Source organism: Prionailurus viverrinus, chromosome B1, assembly GCF_022837055.1.
Source record: "Prionailurus viverrinus isolate Anna chromosome B1, UM_Priviv_1.0, whole genome shotgun sequence".
Lineage (NCBI taxonomy): Eukaryota > Metazoa > Chordata > Mammalia > Carnivora > Felidae > Prionailurus > Prionailurus viverrinus.
In genome coordinates, this window is record NC_062564.1 from 101,613,757 (window position 1) to 101,633,070 (window position 19,314).

Consider the following 19,314-nt stretch of genomic DNA (forward strand, 5'->3'; position numbering starts at 1 on the left):
TTATCAATACCTCAAAAATCTTTCTGATATTTTCCTTCATTAGTTACTACTGCATTAGACAACAAAAGTAGGCAGTATTATGTCAAAAGGTGCACAGTTAAAAAAAAAAAATGCATCTCAGGGCAAATCTAGTTCTGTCCAATCAGCATATCCTTGGGAAATGTTTGTCTGATTATCTAAATATTATCCTCGACCCTAAAACAGGTAATTTTGAATTTAGAGATTGGAAGTAGAGATGTGTGGATGTGTGGAAATGAGTAAGGCAACAAAACAACAAACAAAAAACAAACAGGCAATTGGGAAAGCAGAATGGGACCTGAGTCCAGAATGAAAGATACAGATATGATCTATACAGATCTGTACAGAATGAATGACATCCCTGAGTGACAAGACTAGTTCAAATTAAAAGTCAAGTTTGCCAGCTATGAAGTTTTTTAAACAATCATCCTTGAATATATTCATGTTTTAAGAACTTACAAGGAAAAAGGTCCTTATACTCTAAGGAGACACAAAAAGGCCTATGGAATTTGACTCAATTAAAATAGTCTGTTTGGACAAGGTTACAAAACAAAGTATCTTGAATTTGACAGCAGTAACCATCCTGACTCACCAAGACTCAGTCTTTCCTGAAGGCTATGTATGTAAGACCATGTTTAAGATGGCAGCACATACAATAATAAAAATAATTTATGTATCCATAAACTGAAAGGATGGTTAATACTAATGAACGCTTTTATTGGTAAACAGTAACGGATAAAATGATGTCATCAGCACACGGAAATATTAGCCCTTAGTCATTAGGGCATTTTCTTAGAATTTCTCTGAGAAGTTATTTGCATAAACATTAGATAGAAGAGGTCAGAAAAGATTTAAAATTGTAAATTATGTTAATGACTCACTGGAGAAATTCAAATGTCATGGACTGTTTCCTCAAGGGGAGTGATTCATTCACAGGTATCCATTCACATTCTCTTGACCAGTACTTGCAACAACTAAGACAAAACCAAAATGGCTGGTCAGGATTGATGACAAATTCTATAAGTTTGAAAACAGATGAAAATCACGGGTCACTACAGGGAAATACCTCATAATTATGGCCTCATTAACACAATACTACATAACCCGAACCTTTATCTTTGTAATTTATTTTAAAGTTCTGGCAGCCCCAGCACATCTAACCTATCAATTCTGACAGGAAATGCTATATTTTCAAGAATAAACAAGTTGGAAAATTAGAGCAAAATGGGGAGTGAAGATGGACCCTGCATACTGCACTATTGCATCTAAGCTTCCTTTATGTATAAAAGTTTGGAAAATGGAGAACAAAGTATATAATTTCCTAGACTCTTCGGAAAGATCAAGGATACTTGCAGTTTATCTGCAAGTGTTAAGACTGATTCACAGGGTCCTTATGAGGAGCCTTATGAGGACAAAAGCAAGACACAGAAGGACACAGACTGAAATGGTGGAACAAATACCATCTAAATGATGCAAGAAACTTGCTTACACTTACCTTTTCACTTTTAACACTAAGTTAATAAATTGTAACTCACCATAAATATTTCCTTCTTTCCAAGACATCCATTCTATTTTAGTTTTTGCTTTAATATTTGTATAAATAATTTGACAAAAATCCTTGAAGAAAGTCTCAAATATTTCTAACTTAAAAATTATACAGACTTGTTCTTTCCAAAAAAAGGGAAAATCTTCGGATTATACACACCAACAACACAAAATTTAAAAACTGTCTTTTACTGTCTCTATTTTAATTTGTTATTATTTAAAAAATTAATTCCAGTATAGTTAACATGTAATGTTATATTAACTTCAGGTGTACAATATAGTGGTTCAACAATTCTATGTTACTCAGTACTCATCAAGATTATCCTCTTCATCTATTTCAACCACCCTCCTACCCACTTCCTTTCTGGTAACCATTTATTCCTTCTCTGTGGTTAAGAGTCTGTTTTTTGGTATTTCTATTTTTTCTTTGTTCATTTGTTTTATTCTTAAATTCCACACATGAGGGAAATCATAAAGTATGTGTCTTTCTCTGATTTATTTCACTTAGCATAATATACTCTACATCCAACCACGTTGTTGCAAATGGCAAAATTTCATTCTTTTTATGGCTGAGTAATATTCATTACATTCATACATTGTATGTACCACACCTCTTTATCTATTCATCACTCGATGGACGTTTGGGCTGCTTCCATTGTTTGGCTATTAAAAGTAACACTGCAGTAAAAATAGGGGTGCAAAAATCCTTTTGAATTAATATTTTTGTATTCTTTGGTTAAACACTCAGTAGTGGGATTACCGGATACTATTTTTAACTTTTTGAGAAACCTCTATACTGTTCTCCACAGTGGCTGCACCAGTTTGCATTCCCATCAAGAGTGCAAGAAGGTTCCTTTTTCTCAACATCTTGCCAACACTTGTTTTTGATTTTAGCCATCCTAACAGGTATGAGGTGATATCTCACTGTGGTTTTGATTTGTATTTCCCTGATGATTAATGATGTTGAGAATCTTTTCATGTGCCTATTAACCATCGGTATGTCTTTCTGGAGAAATGTCTATGCATGTCTTCTGCCCATTTTAATTGGATTAGTTGTTTTCCGAGCGCTTAATTGTATAACTTCTTTATATATTTTAGATACAAAGCCTTTATTGAATATGTCACTTGCAAATACCTTCTCCCATTCAGGAGGATGTCTTTAATTTTATTGATTATTTTCTTTGCTGGGCAGAAGCTTTGTATTTTGATGTAGTCCCATAAGTTTATTTTTGCTTCTGTTTTCCTTGCCTCGAGACATTATCTAGAAAAATGCTACTACAACCAATGTGAGAAAAAATACTGTCTGTGCTCTCTTTTAGGAGTTTTATGGGTTCAGGTTTCACATTTAGTTCCTTCATCCCTTTTGAGTTTATTTTTGTGTATTGTGTAAGAAAACAGTTCAGTTTCATTCTTTTGCATGTAGCTGTCCAATTTTCCCAACACCGTTTGTTGAACAGATTTTCTTTTTGCATATTCTTGCCTCCTTTGTTGAAGATTAATTGACCATATAACCATGCGTTTATTTCTGGACTCTCTATTCTATTCCATTGATCTATGTGTCTGTTTTTTGTGCCAACACCATAGTGTTTTGATTACTACAGCTTTGTAGTATATCCTGAAATCTAGAATTGTGACACCTATAGTTTTTTTTTTTTTTTTCTTTTTCAAGACTGCCTTGACTGGGGTCTTTATGATTCCATACGAATTATAGAATTGTTTGTTTTAGTTCTGTGAAAAATGCTGTTGGTATTTGATAGGGATTGCATTAAATATGTAGATTGCTTTGGGTAGCATGTCCCTTTAGACAGTATTTGTTCTCCTAAAGCATGAGCATGGAATATCTTTTCATTTGTTTCTGTCATCTTCAATTTCTTTCATCAATGTTTTATAGCTTTCAGAATACAGATCTTTCACCTCCCTGGTTAAATTTATTCCTAGCTATTTTATTCTTTTTGGTACAATTGCAAATGAGACTGTTTTCTTATTTCCTCTGTTACTTCATTATTAGTGTACAGAAATGCAACATATTTTTATATACTGATTTTGTATTTGTGACCTTACTGAATTCACTTACCAATTCTGGTAGTTTTTTTGTGTGAAGTTATTTAGGGTCTTCTATATATAGTATCATGTTATGTGCAAATATTGGAAGTTTTACTTCTTCCTTATCAACCTAGGTGTCTTTTATTTCTTTTTGTTGTCTATCTAATTGGTGTGGCTAGGACATCTACTACTATGTTGAACAAAAGTGGTGAGATTGGACATCTTGTCTTGTTCTTGACAATAGGAGGGAAGCTCTCAGCTTTTCACCATTGAGTATGATGTTAGCTATGGGTTTCTCAAATATGGCTTTTGTTATGTTGAGGTATGTTCCCTCTAAACCTACTTTGTTGTGTTTTTTTTTTAATCATGAATGGATGTTGTACTTTGTCAAATGTTTTATTTTATCTCATGTATTGAAATGATAATGTTTTTTATCCTTTCTCTTGTTGAAGAGGTATATCACATTGATTGAGTTGCAAATATTAAACCTGGAATCCTGGGAATAAATCCCACTTAATCGTAGTGATCAAGTCTCCTAATATTTTCTTGAGTATTTTTACACATATATTCATCATTGATATTGACCTGTACTTCTTTTTTTTTTTTTTTTTGTCTTTATCTGGTTTTAGGATCAGGGTAATGATGGCTTCATAGAATGAATTTGGAAGCTTTCCTTCCTCTTCTATGTTCTGGAATATTTTGAAAGAATAGGTCTTAACTCTTCTGTAAATATTTGTTCAAATTCACCTGTGAAGATGTCTGGTCCTGGATTTTTGTTGTTGGGAATTTTTTGATTACTGATCCAATCTCATTGCTAGTAACTGGTCTGTTTTCAAATTTTCTATTTCTTCCTAGTTCAGTTTTGGGAGGTTTCTAAAGGAATTTTTCCATTTCTTAGAGGTTGTCTAATTTGTCATTAAGTGGGATTTATTCCCAGGATTCCAGGGTGGTTCAATAGGGTGGTTGTTGATCACTTAAGTTTGAACCCATTCTTTACTCCTCTTCCCACCATGTTTTTGGGATTTGATGTCATAGTCTACACCCTTCTATTTTGAGTCCCTTGACTGATTTTTATAGCTATACTTATTTTTAGTGCTTTTGTGTTTCCTGCTTTTCTTACTCCTACTTACTGTCTTTCCTTTCCACTCAAAGAATTCTCTTTTAACATTTCTTGTAAGGCGGGTTTAATGCTCATGAATTCCTTTAACTTTTGTTTGGGAACCTCTTAATCTCTCCTATTCTAAATGATAGCCTTGCTGTATAGAATATTTTGGGTTTTTTTTTCCTTTCAGCATTTAAAATATATCATGACACTCCCTTCCAGCCTGCAAAATTTCTGCTGAAAAATCAGCTGATAGCATTCAGGGTTTCCTTTGTATGTTATTATTTTCTCTTGTTGCTTTTAAAATTCTCTCTTTATTATTCCTTTTTGCCATTTTAATTGCTATATGTCTTGGTTTGGATCTCCTTGGGTTGACTTTGTTGGGGGCTCTCTGTGCCTCCTGGATATGGATTTGTCTCCTTTCCCAGATTCAGCAAGTTTTCAGCTATTATTTCTTCAAATTCTCTGCCCCCTTTTCTTTCTCTTCTTCTGAGATTCCCTATAATGTGAATCTTACTACACTTGATGGTGTTGCCGAGTTCCCTAAGTCTATCTTCATTTTGTATTTTTTTCCTCTCACCTGTTCAGATTGATTGCTTTCCATTACTCTGTCCTCCAGGTTGCTGATGCATTTTTCTACTCTCCCTTGTCTACAACTTATTCCATCTAGTGTATTTTTATTTTTATAATTTATTTTTAAGTATTTTTTAAATTAATTTTTTTAATGTTTATTTTTGAAGGAGAGAGAGACAGAGTGTGAGCAGGGGGAGGGGCAGAGAGAGAGGGAGACACAGAATCTGAAGCAGACTCCAGGCTCCAAGCTGTCAGCACAGAGCCCCACGTGGGGCTCGTACACACGAGCCATGAGATCATGACCTGAGCTGAAGTTGAGGACGCCCAACCAACTGACCTACCCAGGTGCCCCCATCTAATGTATTTTTAATTTCAACTACTGAGTGCTTTATTTCTGATTGGTTCTTTTTTATATTTTCTATCTCTTTGCTAAGGGTCTCACTGAGGTCTTCCACTCTTTTCTCAAGTACAATAAGTACTTACTTCAAGTAAGTATCTCTATGATCATTACTTTAAGTCATCTATAAGGCATATTACTTATCTCTGTGTCACTTACGACTCTTGCTGTGATTTTGTCCTGTCCTTTCATTCAGGACATTTTTCACTATGTCCTCATTTTGTCTAGCTCTGTCTCTCTCTCTATATATACATATACATATATGTATGTATGTGTGTGTGTATGCATATTATATACATATACATATACATGTATGTGTATATATATATGTATATCTTTTATTTATTTATTTTTTCAACGTTTATTTATTTTTGGGACAGAGAGAGACAGAGCATGAACGGGGGAGGGGCAGAGAGAGAGGGAGACACAGAATCGGAAACAGGCTCCAGGCTCCGAGCCATCAGCCCAGAGCCCGACGCGGGGCTCGAACTCGCAGACCGCGAGATCGTGACCTGGCTGAAGTCGGACGCTTAACCGACTGCGCCACCCAGGCGCCCCTATGTATATCTTTTAGAGAGAGCACACCAGCAGGGTAGAGGGGCAGAGAGAGAGAATCTTAAGAAGGCTCCATGCTAAGTATGAAGCCCAACATGGGGCTTGATCCCACAACCCTGGGATCATGACCGGACCCAAAATCAAGAGTTGGGATGCTCAACCGAGCCACTCAGGCACCCCTGTGTCTGTTTCTACATGTTAGAAAAGTCAGCTACATCTCTTGCTCTTGAAGGTAGTGGTCTTATGAAGAAGAGGTACTCTAGTGCCCTGCAGTACAGTGCCCCCTGCTCACCAGAACCTGAAGCTTCAGGGATGTCTCCTATGTGTGTTGTATGCACCCTGCTGTTATGGCTAAGCCATTTTTCCTTTGGTCCAGTCATCTCCAGTGGCTCTCTTTATCTGTCATGGGCAGTGTATCTTTTTCTGCACTGCTGGTGGGCTGATCTGGGCACTTGAGTTGAGTCAGACCAAGCATTTTCCAGAAATGCAGTAGCACTAAACTGCAGAGCACTTTCATTTTCCCTATTTTGTCCCCTGAGAAGCTTTTGTTGTGTGTGTGTGGGGAGGGGGGAGGGTGCTGCAATCAGACCAGCTGTCTGTTCCCAGCCTGTTGCCAGGGCTGTAGTCTGACTGGTGTGCGTGGTTAACCTTCTCTCTCCCTGGAGCAGGAATCACTTTGAAGTGGTGGTAGCCCATTGGGGCTGCATGCCCACTACCAGATTTGTGGCATGGCTTTGGATGGGCTCTGGCCAAAAGTATACTGGAGGTAGTGGATTTGCAGAAGCCAGCAGGACATGTGGCGTTAGCAAAGTTTCTGCTGATATGCTGTGGGAGGAGACCTTGAGCCTGGGCTTGGCTGAAGGAGGTGTGTCTGCAGGGGAACACATGGGCAGGGTGCAGTCTTAGCACTGTTAGGTAGCAAGTGTCAGTACAATGCCATGTTCTTAAGCTGGGGGCAGGGATGTGAGAGGGAAATGATCCCCACCAAATCCTTTATTCCTAGAGATGTCCTCTATAGAGGATCTCTGCACTTCTAGCACATGCTCTGAGATTAGTAAACAAATATCTCTCCCCTATACCCCATATGATTTTCAAACTGCTGCTTCTATGCTATAGTTCCACAAGGCTGTTTGTCCTGCTGTCTCTTTAAGGGCAGGGACTCTGTTTCCCCTAGCACTCTGGGCTCTCCCAGTGCTAAGCCTACTGATTTTTAAAGTTCTAGGTTTTAGGTTCCTGCTGATTGTAGGAAATTGTAAAATTCTACCCCTCTGGTTTTCAAAGCCAAATGTTATAGTGATTCATCTTTCCTATGTGCATTCCTTGGTGTGAATCTGTCTGTCTCCTCTTTCCACACCTGTGGCACCACCCTCTCCAGGAACCATCTCATGGGTCCATTTAGATCCTGACAGGGTCTCTGTCCTTCATACCCTCTTTAATGTGGCCTCTTCTCTACATAGCCATGGAGAGTTTGCTCTGCCAGTCTTCAGGTCGTTTTCTGGGTTATGTACACTGATTTGAGTGTTATCTAGTTGGATCTGTGGGACAAGGTGAGCTTAGATTCCTCCTACTCCATTTCCTCCAGACTCAAAAACTATCTATTTCAACACTGAAGGCAATAAGAGAATTCTCAAGAAACAATAAGAATACACAAAGTTAGAGGCAAGCCAATGAAAAATAGCTACCTCTAGAGCAGGCATTTGCCTTGAGTTCCTTATGAGTTTGCCTTGAGAATTCCTTATGGTCTAGAAATTTAGTTTTAATGAATCCCATTCACCTGTAAAAGTAAAAACACAATCAAAGGCCTGGCCTTGGTGGATAGTTGAGAAAGAATCTAGGGCAGGGACTTCAAAGGAGGATACCTTTAGTCAGTCATCCCAGTCAAATCCAGCCTACAGACAAAACTGTAGGGATATGCCACCATGGCTTTAGCTCATAGTGAAAGAGAAATAGATGAGGAAAAAAAATAACTCCCCATAGAAATAATTATGAACCTTAAATAAGATTACCCACATAGCCCAAAAAAACTCAGCTAAAAATTTAGTTTAAAGTTGTCCTGGGCACCCCAATAGCAATGAGCATAGTTAATGTGCAGAACTTGTCTTCTAAATACCATTCTCCAGCAAAAGGAATCAGAGCCCCTTGGAAAAGTGACTGATTTCAGATTTGCAGCAGAGAAAGTAAAATATTCATTCAGAACATCTATCTCATGTCAGAAAGAAAGTATAGAAGAATGTTGGAGATATAGGAAAAAGGTACAGGAGCTTGAAGGTGGTCCATTGGCCTAAATTGGGATAATTTGAGGATCAAGATAAATAATGACAGTTAAGTATTAAAAATCAATGAATAAGTTAAGAATCCATGTCTATAGTGATAAACATAAGGAAAAAGGGGGAATCTCTTCTTTAGAGTAGAAAGCCAATCAATACATGCAGGAAAAAAAAATGATGCAATGAGAAACATCACCATTTGGCAACCATTGTAAAAATAACTTGTTTAGGCAAGAAACATCAATGGATTCTTAAATTAGTGGTGAAAGTCTAAGTAGCACTAAGATACTTACACAGGATCAAAGTATATCTCAACAAGATAATTATAAACTATAATGGAAAAGCAGTAGCTTTGTGGTAAAGAAACTGAAAGACATCCCCTTAACCCAGTGATCAAAAATAACATCACCAATAATGGTACAAATCAGCATGTGACTCCTGATAAGAGAAGAATATTGCATCTGTGGCATTACTATCAAAATGCATAACCTGAATCTCCTCATGAATAAACATCAGAAAAACCTAAACTGAGGGACATTCTATAAAATAATGGTCATATACTCTTGAAGAACGTTATAATCATGAAGGACAGAGAGACTGAGGAATTATTTCATATTAAAGGAGAATAAAGACATAGGATAGCTAAATGTTGCACACGATACTGCATTTTCTTTTTTACAGAGGACATTATTGGGTAATTAACAAAAGGTGGGTGTTATATATAGATTATATAACAGTACTGGGTCAGCATTAGTATCCTGATTTTGATCAATGAATTGTGATTTTTTTGTAAGAGAATGGCTTTGGTTTTGAGGGAACACACATTCAAGTATTTACGGCAAAGGCATCATATATATAATATCCTTTCAAATGGTTCAGAAAAAAATTTAGAAATACAAGTGGAGAGAAAGTAATAAACTGAATGTGAAAATGTTAACACCTGGGGAACTTGGGTTAAAGACATAAGGAAACCGATTATAAAATTACTGTTAACTGTAGTGTAAGTCTGAAATGATGTCATAAATGGAAACTTTTTCAAAAAAGATTGTTTTTCGGGTGATAGTGTCTCCAGGTCCCTTACAGAAAAAAAATACAAACTCTCTGTAATAGAAAAATATTGTAAGTTCAAACCTCAATAATAAACTTCAAGAAACATGCGCTAACAATAAAAAGTGACACACACACACACAAAAACAGAGGACATATACCATCAGAGAACCAGTTGTTACAAAACATATAGAATCACATCTACAAAGACCGAATATATTGGAAATGTTTTGAAGCTGAGTCTAAATGACTATATTTAATTTGCTTAAAGAAACAATGTAACTGAAAGCCTAATAATAAAACAAAATAAGGTACAGTGACTACTGAAAACTAAAAGGCAGAAGTCCCTAATTATGATTTAAAAAAAAAAACAAAACACTATAAAAGTAAATATGGTCGAGAAGAAAGGTTAAGGTCCCAGACTTTCATAACTTACTTGTAATATAACCTTGATGTAATTATTTAACCCTCCTGTGCCTCACTTTTATTTATCTGTAGAACAGGATTAAAAGTACCTCATAACCTCATATGATTGGTATAAGAACTAAATGAGTGGGCTAATGTATATCAACAATTTTGAACAGCATCAGTACATTAAAAAATCCTCAATTAATGGTGGTGGTAGTATTTTTCAGAAATATATCCATATCCAAACTTCTTACAATCTCTTATTATCAGAGATCAATTATTATTATCATCAGTATTATTAAAACTTAATAATTTGTGTGTTAGGCAGAAGCTCTCTGAATTGTCTCAAAAACTTTCTTACCCAGTATTTGTCTTTCTCATAACTGTTAAAAGTCTAGGGTATTCTTCCTAGCTACTTCTTCTCTTCAACCCATTCATGTTACCTTACCCAACAAGAGCCTTACCTCATTCTGAGCCTCCATAATGTTACTCATTGAAACACTGAATTGGGAGTGAAGGTAGCTTTAATTTGGCTGCCTTAATACAATGTATACTGTGTCACTGAACATAAGAACGAGAAAGGACCTTAGAGATCATCTAGCATGCTAGTTCTGGAAGAGTGGAATGCCTACAAAAACCTGAAATGTTTTTAGATGGTATGTGGGCCATCTAAATAAATAACATTAATTTTATTCCCTTTTTAATTTTCTAATTATCACAGGATCATTTTTAAATTTCTTTTTTTAGAGATTATTTCAAATTCACATTACAGTTGTAAGAATAAGAAGAATACACAGAACTCCCACATAACCTTTACTCAGTTCACCTATTATTAACATTTTACCCTTTCTGCCTTGTTCTTGTGCTCTGTGGTTCTGCTTCTGGGGAAGGGAGGCACCTAAAACTTGCTAATCTTGTTTTGCTTTGAGCCCTCTGCAAAGATCACACTTAATAGCACTGTTTTGTTTTCACTGTATTTATTTTTACTGTTGTTTTTATTTATGACAAGTATCCCTTTTAGGGAGATATAAATTATCCTTATTCATTAAATTTATCTAAGTGTTTAAAATACCAACTGAAGGAAAATATAAACTGTAGTAAGCTGATACATGAATATGACAAATCCATGATGATGCACAGGGAAAAATAAAACTTAGAAAACAAGTATCTTTATAAAAAATAAGCTGGTGGCTGAACAAGAGTAAAATACACAGACGTCTAGCCCACCCTGTATGCTTACTTATGCTAAGTAAGTGAGTTAGAACCTAGAATTAAAGCCTCTTTTAGGTCAATGCTCTTTCAATTTCTTTATGGAGGAATTATCACAAAAGTCTTAATTTTCCAATGCATGATTGTACCTGCCATAGAAGGCTAAATATCACTGGCCTATAAGATTACATTTGCTATGCTCCCACATCCTCCCCCTAACCTAACCTTTACTCTCCTGTTCTGGGTGCATAGCAAAATCAGCTGAGTCTGTTCCTATGCTACCTCTTTCCTGTCTCTCTTCTATTCAGTAAGTATTTACTGAGCACTTAATATGGCCAGAAGATTAATAAACACAATGATAAATCAGAGAACAAAAACAATTTAAAAATCCTGAATCAATAATTCTAGCTTAATAATTATTTAATATTAAAATAATGTGATATAAATAAATATTATTTAAACCAATAAAATATGACTGCCAAAGGAACATGACCATTTCTGTAAAAACCAAGGCAAATAAATGCTTAGGAAAATTAAAAAAAAAGTGAATTAAACTAAAATAACTATTTTGGTATAAGCAGAACATCTGTAAAAGAACAGGGAAACCTAGGGTGCCCTAAGCTCTCATTATATAAAAGTCAAAACACATTGAAAGCAATACAATGAAGTTTAGATAAGAGATACCATATAACTCCCATCAGTATATTCTCAAAGAAACTCATTTGCCCTGAAACAAATGAATAGCAAATTAATAATGTTTAAGTGTCTATGTTAAAGAAAAGTCATTAAACTTTATATAAAATATTTTAATAATTCCTCATTTGATTTTTTTCAATTAACTACTAATGGCTACCAAGCAGCAGTTAACCTGAAAATCTTGACACATTAAAAATTACTGGTGAGACAGCCAAATGGTAGAACCACTGTAGAAGAAAATAAGGCAATATATACCAAAACTAAAAAAGCATTTACCCTTTAATACAGTATGCCCACTTTATGACAAACCCGCACAACTACAAAATAACAGTTGGATAAGGTTGTTAGTAATGGCAAAAGACTGATGACAGTCTAAGTGTCCATTGATAAGGGACTATTTGTATGTAGTTCTGTGCTTATGCAGCCTACAAAAGGATGAGGAAAATACCCATATACTGAGAAGGAATGATCTCCAAGATACGGTGCTAAATGAAAAAAGCACAGCACTTAACAGCATACATATAGATAGTTTCCTATATCTTGTATGGGACTATGGGTATTGGAAACAATAAATTGGGAACAATAAATAAATATACATATTTGCTTGTATTAAAAACAACATTGGAAGAAGAAAGAGACTAATAAAACTAAGGGGGAGTTAAGGGGGAGTAAAGTATCACCATGTGTATCTTTCTACAGATTTGATCTTTTAATCATTTAATATAGATTACCTATTCAAAATATCTAAACAAAATCTTCTGTAGAAATAAAAATAACTAAAAGAATATATTGAATAACATTGAAATTTATTACATTACTTTCTGTTAGCAGTGGAACAACTTATTTTATATATTACAGTCTCTAATTGATCATCAAACTTAACATGTTTCACCTCTAGCTAAGATTCAATTTCTTCTCTGAATTTTTTCCTATACTAACACAGCTGTGGCTGGTCTACTTATTTAAAAAACAAAAGAAAACAAAAACTTTAAGAGGACTTTTGGTGGTGATAGAATGCAGATTTTCTGTCTCGGCCAAACAGACAACTTCTTAAACCGTAAACAAAGGCTAAGTGATTTGCTAAGATACTTGACTTCAAACTGCATTTTTTTTCACCCTCTCCTTTACAAAAAGCATGACTTTTCCACAGCATGCATTCAGCTCATTAATGGGGTGTGGGTGGTGTGGTAGACAATATGACTATTTAACGTTTATTTATTTTTGGGACAGAGAGAGACAGAGCATGAACGGGGGAGGGGCAGAGAGAGAGGGAGACACAGAATCGGAAACAGGCTCCAGGCTCTGAGCCATCAGCCCAAAGCCTGACGTGGGGCTCAAACTCACGGACCGCGAGATCGTGACCTGGCTGAAGTCGGATGCTTAACCGACTGCGCCACCCAGGTGCCCCGACAATATGACTATTTAAAACAATAAGATCAATTGCAATCTGCACATCCAATGCAATCTCTATCAAAATACCACCACCATTTTTCACAGAACTAGAACAATCCTAAAATTTGTATGGAACCACAAAATACCTCAAATAGCCAAATCAATTTTTAAAAAGAAAGCAAAGCTACAGGAATCACAATTCTGGACTTTAAGCAATATTACAAAGCTGTAGTCATCAAGACAGTATGATGTTGGCACAAAAATGAATGTATATATCAATGGAAAAGAAAACAAAACCCAGAAATGGTCCCAGAAATATATGGCCAACTAATCTCAGACAAAGCAGGAAAGAATATCCAATGGGAAAAAGACAGTCTCTTCAACAAATGGTGTTGGGAAAACTGGACAGTGACATGCAGAAGAATGAAACGGAACCAGTTTCTTATGCCATAAACAAAACTAGGATGAAAGACCTAAATGTGAGACAGGAAACCATCAAAATCCTACAGGAGAACACAGGCAGCAACCTCTTTGACATCGGCCTGTAGCAACATGTCTCTGGAGGCAAAGGAAACAAAAGTAATAATGAACTACTGGGACTTCATCAAGATAAAAAGCTTCTGCACAGAGAAGGAAACAATCAACAAAACTAAAAGGAATGTTAGAAGATATTTGCAAATGGCATCCCAGAATAAGGGTTAGTATCCAAAATCTATAAAGAACTTCTCAAACTCAACACCCAAAAAACAAAAGAACCAGTGAGGAAATGGGCAAAAGACATCAACAGACATTTTTCCAAAGAAGACATACAAATGGCTAATAGACACATGGAAGATGCTCAACATCATTCATCATCAGAGAAATACAAATCAAAACTACTATGAGGTACCACCTCACACCTGTCAGAATGGCTACAAGTAGCAACACATGAAACAACAGATGTTGGCAAGGATGCGGAGAAAGGAGAACCTTCTTGCGTTGTTGGTGGAAATGCAAACTGGCGTAGCCACTCTGGAGAACAGTATGGAGGTTCCTCAAAAAGTTAAAAATAGAACTACCTTAGGACCTTAGCAATTACACTACTAGGTATTTACCCAAAGGATACAAGAAAAAAAAATGCTGATTCAAAGGGGCACATGCACCCTGATGTTTGCAGCAACATTATCAACAAGAACCAAATTATGGAAATGTCCATTGACTGATGAATGCATAAAGAAGATGTGGTATATACATGCAATGGAATAGTACTCAGCCATAAAAAGAATGAAATTCTTTGCCATTTGCAATGGCATGGATGGAGCTAGAATGCATTATGCTAAATGAAAGAAGTCAGTCAGATAAAGACAAGTATCATATGATTTCACTCATATATGAAGTTTAAGAAACAAAACAGATGAGGAGTGCCTGAGTGGCCCAGGTGGTTAAACCTCCAACCCTTGATTTTGGTTCAGACCATGATCTCATAAACTCTTCATGAGTTTAACACTGACATGCTGACAGTGTGGAGCCTGCTTGTGATTCTCTCTCTCCCTCTGCTCCTCCCCCACTTGGTCTCCCTCCCTCCCTCTTTCTCTGTCTCAAAAATTAATAAATAAACATTAAAAAAAAAAAAGGAAACAAAACAGATGAACATAGGGGAAGGAAAAAAAAAGAGAGGGAGGCAAACCACAAGAGATTCTTAACTATAGAGAACAAACTGAGGGTTGCTGGAGGGGAGGTGAGTGGGAGATGCGCTAAAATGGCTGAAGGGTATTAAGAAGGGTACTTGTGATGAGCACTGGGTGTTATATGGAAGTGATAAATCACTATATTCTACTCCTGAAACCAATACTACACTGTATGTTAACTAGAATTTAAATAAAAACTTGAAACAAAAAAATAAGATCAATTGTGATTATTTGTAATACAGTGAGTTTAAGAATATCACTTACATTTAGTCACCAATGTCTATGTTTTAGCACAATGGATGGATTGTGCTATATTATTAAATCTCTTGAGGCTATATATTCTACCCCATGTACTACTTCCGGGAGCTTCAATGGTTGTTTTGGGCATGCCATAGATATCAGGCCAGATTCCTAAATCCTAAATCTCTGGAAAGCAAGGTAATATAAATACTTTTTGTCAGTCTCTAACTTCCCTACCACCACTAAGTTACTAGCGTGTTTGTGTTTATACATGTTATACATGTTTATACACTTCTTTGTACTGCAAATTACTGTGTTTGAGGAGACAGTGACAAAAATGAATGGAAGTACTGTTGTACCCCATATGAGAAATGAACAACAGCATGACTATTCCTTACACTGAGGACTGGCAATCAATTAAAGATTGGACAACTGTTTTAATTCATATAAAAAAATATTAGTGTCACTACAAATTACTAAATAGATATCAGCAAACACCCATCTGACAAGTTTAAAATAACCACCTGACTTTCCAGATGTGTTAACTGAGACTTAGACAAAAAGTAAATTACCAACAGTCACATCTGAGAACTGAATCCGGAGCTTCAGGTTACTGAATATTTCACCAAAAATAATTAATTTTACATATAATGTTACTCTTTATTTATTAAATGATTCAATTCACCAATACAGAAATAATTCTATATAACCCTATCTCTTGCAAGGTAGAATTTCCCTTTAATATTTGTGAAGGTAAGAACTACTAAATTTCTCATGTCCTTCTATCATCAAATAAGACTATTTTCCATTTCTCTGTATTATGAGATCACCATATCATCTCTGTGAACATTTTTCAAAAATGTTTGTGTTTATCATGTTCATAAATTCTCAAGTCAACTCTTTTTAAAAAAGCCTCTTTTTTCTCTTATTAGTAATTCAAAGAAACAAAATAAACTCTCTCTATAACACTGTAAACATCAGTGGGGCTATTCATCTGGAAAAACTCCCATCAAGACAAAAATCCATGCTTTGGGAGCAGGGTTTCTCAACTTCAATGCTATTGACTTCAGGGCTACATAATACTTTGTTGTCGGAGCTCTCCTCTACACAACACAAAGTGCTGAGCAGCATCTGTGGCCTCTACCTACTGGAGGCCAATATCATCACTCCATTTGCAACAACCAAAAATGTCTTCAGATATTGCAAAACATCAGGGTGTTGAGTGAGGAGAAAAATCATCAGGTTGAGAACCACAGAAGGTTATTAAATCCTTATTAGCAGAAATCTTTAAGAAAATAATAGATAATCAGCTTCCTGGAGAGTTCAGGCATTTCACTGCTTGATGAGGAAACTGGTTCTTACTAGTTCTATCTAGTTGACAGAATCTTCTGAGGTTTTTCCTACTGTTCTTGTTCTTTGTTCTTGTAATTCTATCCTTCTAAACCTTCATGAAGAATTAAAATTCTTATAACCTTTTTTTGTTGTTTTGAGAACTGACCTCAAAAATGACTTGAATTACCAGTATATTCATTACTGTAAGTGCTCAAATCAGGCCCTAAGTTGGGGGCTGTGAGGGCCTATATATGGAAATTAAAACTGAAATCCAGGTGATTAGCAACTTAATTGCTGATATACCTGTTTGACTTATCAACATAATCACTCTCCTCAAAGGTTGAACTGGTAAGGATTTTGCAAGCTATTAAAAACTGTTTATAGCCATTTTTTTTCTTTTAACTGGACATGAGGTTGCAGTGTACTAAAGGCTATCACTAATGCAGAGGGAAGTTTTAATCCCTGTGGAGATTGTCTGGGTAAGTGAGCAAAGACTCTAGCTGACAGCACAGATAATACAATTCAGTTCCAGGCCAAAGCACTGTATTTGTTTTTGTTGTTTTTCTCCTATCCTATCAGCAGCCTGTCTCCATGGATTTGTCTGGGAAAATGATAAATAGTAAAGCAAGCAACCCTCTCCATGTGTCTAAATTCTCTTCCCAGCAAAGACCCCAAGCAAAGCTTTAGAAGGGCCATCTTTTAAAATGTACATTTATTATGTATAGTAAGTTACTTACAACCAATGAATATAAATGTAACAAAATGCACAAAGAGATAAGTACTTACACAGAGCCTTAATTCCTTGAAGTTCAGAACACATTAGAGAAAAATTAATAATCATCAAATATTTATAAATATGTTGAACAGAAAATATAAATATGTGAATGACTCCCCATCAGTCCCTGGTAACTAAATTACAGTAAATTAATTACAAACCAGATTTGACCACCAAAGGCCATTTACACATAAACCTTTTGAAATCTAATATTCAAATTATACTCTAGATCCAAGAAATAAAAATCTAAAGATACTATATAAGTATTAACTTCATCAAAAGCAAATGGCAAATTCCTTCTGCAAAATAAAAACATCAAGAAAATAAAACACATAGGAAAAATCTAAACAGAGTTTCTGTGCCCTGTGGACACTTTTGGAAGGACCTCTGAAACACTAGAAACAAACAAAAAAATGTTAGTGCTTGGGAATCAAAGAATAATTTTAAAAATTCACTATTCCTGGGGTGCCTGAGTGGTCTACTTGGTTAAGTGGTCAACTCTGGATTTCAGCTCAGGTCATGATCTCACAGTTCGTGGGATGGAGCCCTGTATTGGGCTCTGCACCGATAGCACAGAATCTGCTTGGGATTCTCATTCTCTCACTCTCTGCCCCTCCCCCACCCATTTGCACATGCTCTCTCTCTCTCCCTCTCTCTCTCTCAAAATATATAAACTTTTAAAAGATAAACACATGAACTAAAAACTTTTTTAAAAATTCACTATTCCCTGTTTAAGCTTCTATCCTCCACATTTTGTACTTTCAGTCAACCATTCAAACAAAAGGATTCCATATCACTATCCTCTTTAATGGAAGAGAAGCTAAAATTTGAATAATAAAAGTAATTAAGTTTCAGATGACTTAAATGATACATAAATACAGACTACAAAAAGAAAAAGTCACATCCTTAAGTCAAGAACTATATCGGGCAGTATTACTGTCTGATATGGAGAGCACCATTGTGAAAGACTCTAATATTAACTAAAAGAGGACGGCATCCCTGCCTGAATTTTCATCTCAGTGATCTGAGGAACACATAAAACAAACCAAAATTAACAATTTAGCTCATCATGTTTTTTCTTTTATCTCACTGATCTTTAGGAGGGCTGTATAATTTCTTTTTGGCAATTATAGAAAATACCCAAATACCAACATTAAGATACCTTTTAGTATATTTTCAAAACCAAGGAGGAGGATCTTCCATTCAAAGGGAGGCTGTAAATAATTTTGAAGTCCAGGGCCCAAATTAAATGATTGACTGATTCATTCATTCGGTCAGTCAGTCATATATCATGCAACACATACAAACTATGGCAATCTTTGGTATTCATGAACAGTATTCATAAGGTCTTTGTATTATAATTATAATAAGAACTAACATTTATATCATGTATAAATATGTGCAAAACATCTTCACTATATATTATAATCAACCTTTGATTCTTTCCTGGCTTTATAATCTGCTATAAAAGGGAAAACATTAGATTTGTGTTAAGATGTAGGAATGGGAGGCAGCCCTAGAGAGTCACTTAAAAGTTACAGAATTAAATACAATACTAAAGTTAAATTTCCTAATTATTAAAGACTAGTGCTCTTTTTCATAAGCCACTACAAGATTTTAATATATAACCTTTATCAGCAATGCTTCTTCCTTCACTGGTCTGTGGTTTCTCAGTCTTTCATCAAACGAAAAGCTTAATGAGGCCTTTTATTATCTCATTAAAGGTAAAATCTGAAGGCTATCCACAAATTTAGGTGTCTATGCTAACCAGATAATATCAAATTCTATACTAAATCAGAATTCAAGGGTTCATAGGTCATGAACCTCAAAACATGGTGAGGACAATTTCTTAATACTTTAAAAAAAGAAAAGATTAAATGAAACAAATTTTCATTCTTAGAAATTTAACATCTGAATTTACAAGAACTAGAAGAGAATCTCATGTAAAGGGCTACAGGATGAAGTTATCTCAATTTCCTGGCTAACATAGCATGCTAATCCTGATTAATGATACGAACAAAATAGATTATAGTGATAAAAGTACCATA

At 35.5% G+C, this 19,314-nt stretch overlaps 1 protein-coding gene across 6 annotated transcripts in view; it reads right to left on the bottom strand.

Annotated features, from left to right (window-relative positions):
• The window catches only part of SPATA5 (spermatogenesis associated 5), a 370,905-nt gene that overhangs the window by 195,487 nt on the left and 156,104 nt on the right, over positions 1-19,314 (bottom strand). Inside the window, exon 15 of one of the 6 annotated variants that reach the window (XR_007151708.1) lies at positions 900-992. The exons of the other annotated variants lie outside the window; for them this stretch is intronic. The gene's annotated coding sequence lies outside the window, so the exon portion shown is untranslated. The remainder of the gene's footprint in view (positions 1-899; positions 993-19,314) is intronic. 6 annotated transcript variants of the gene reach the window in all.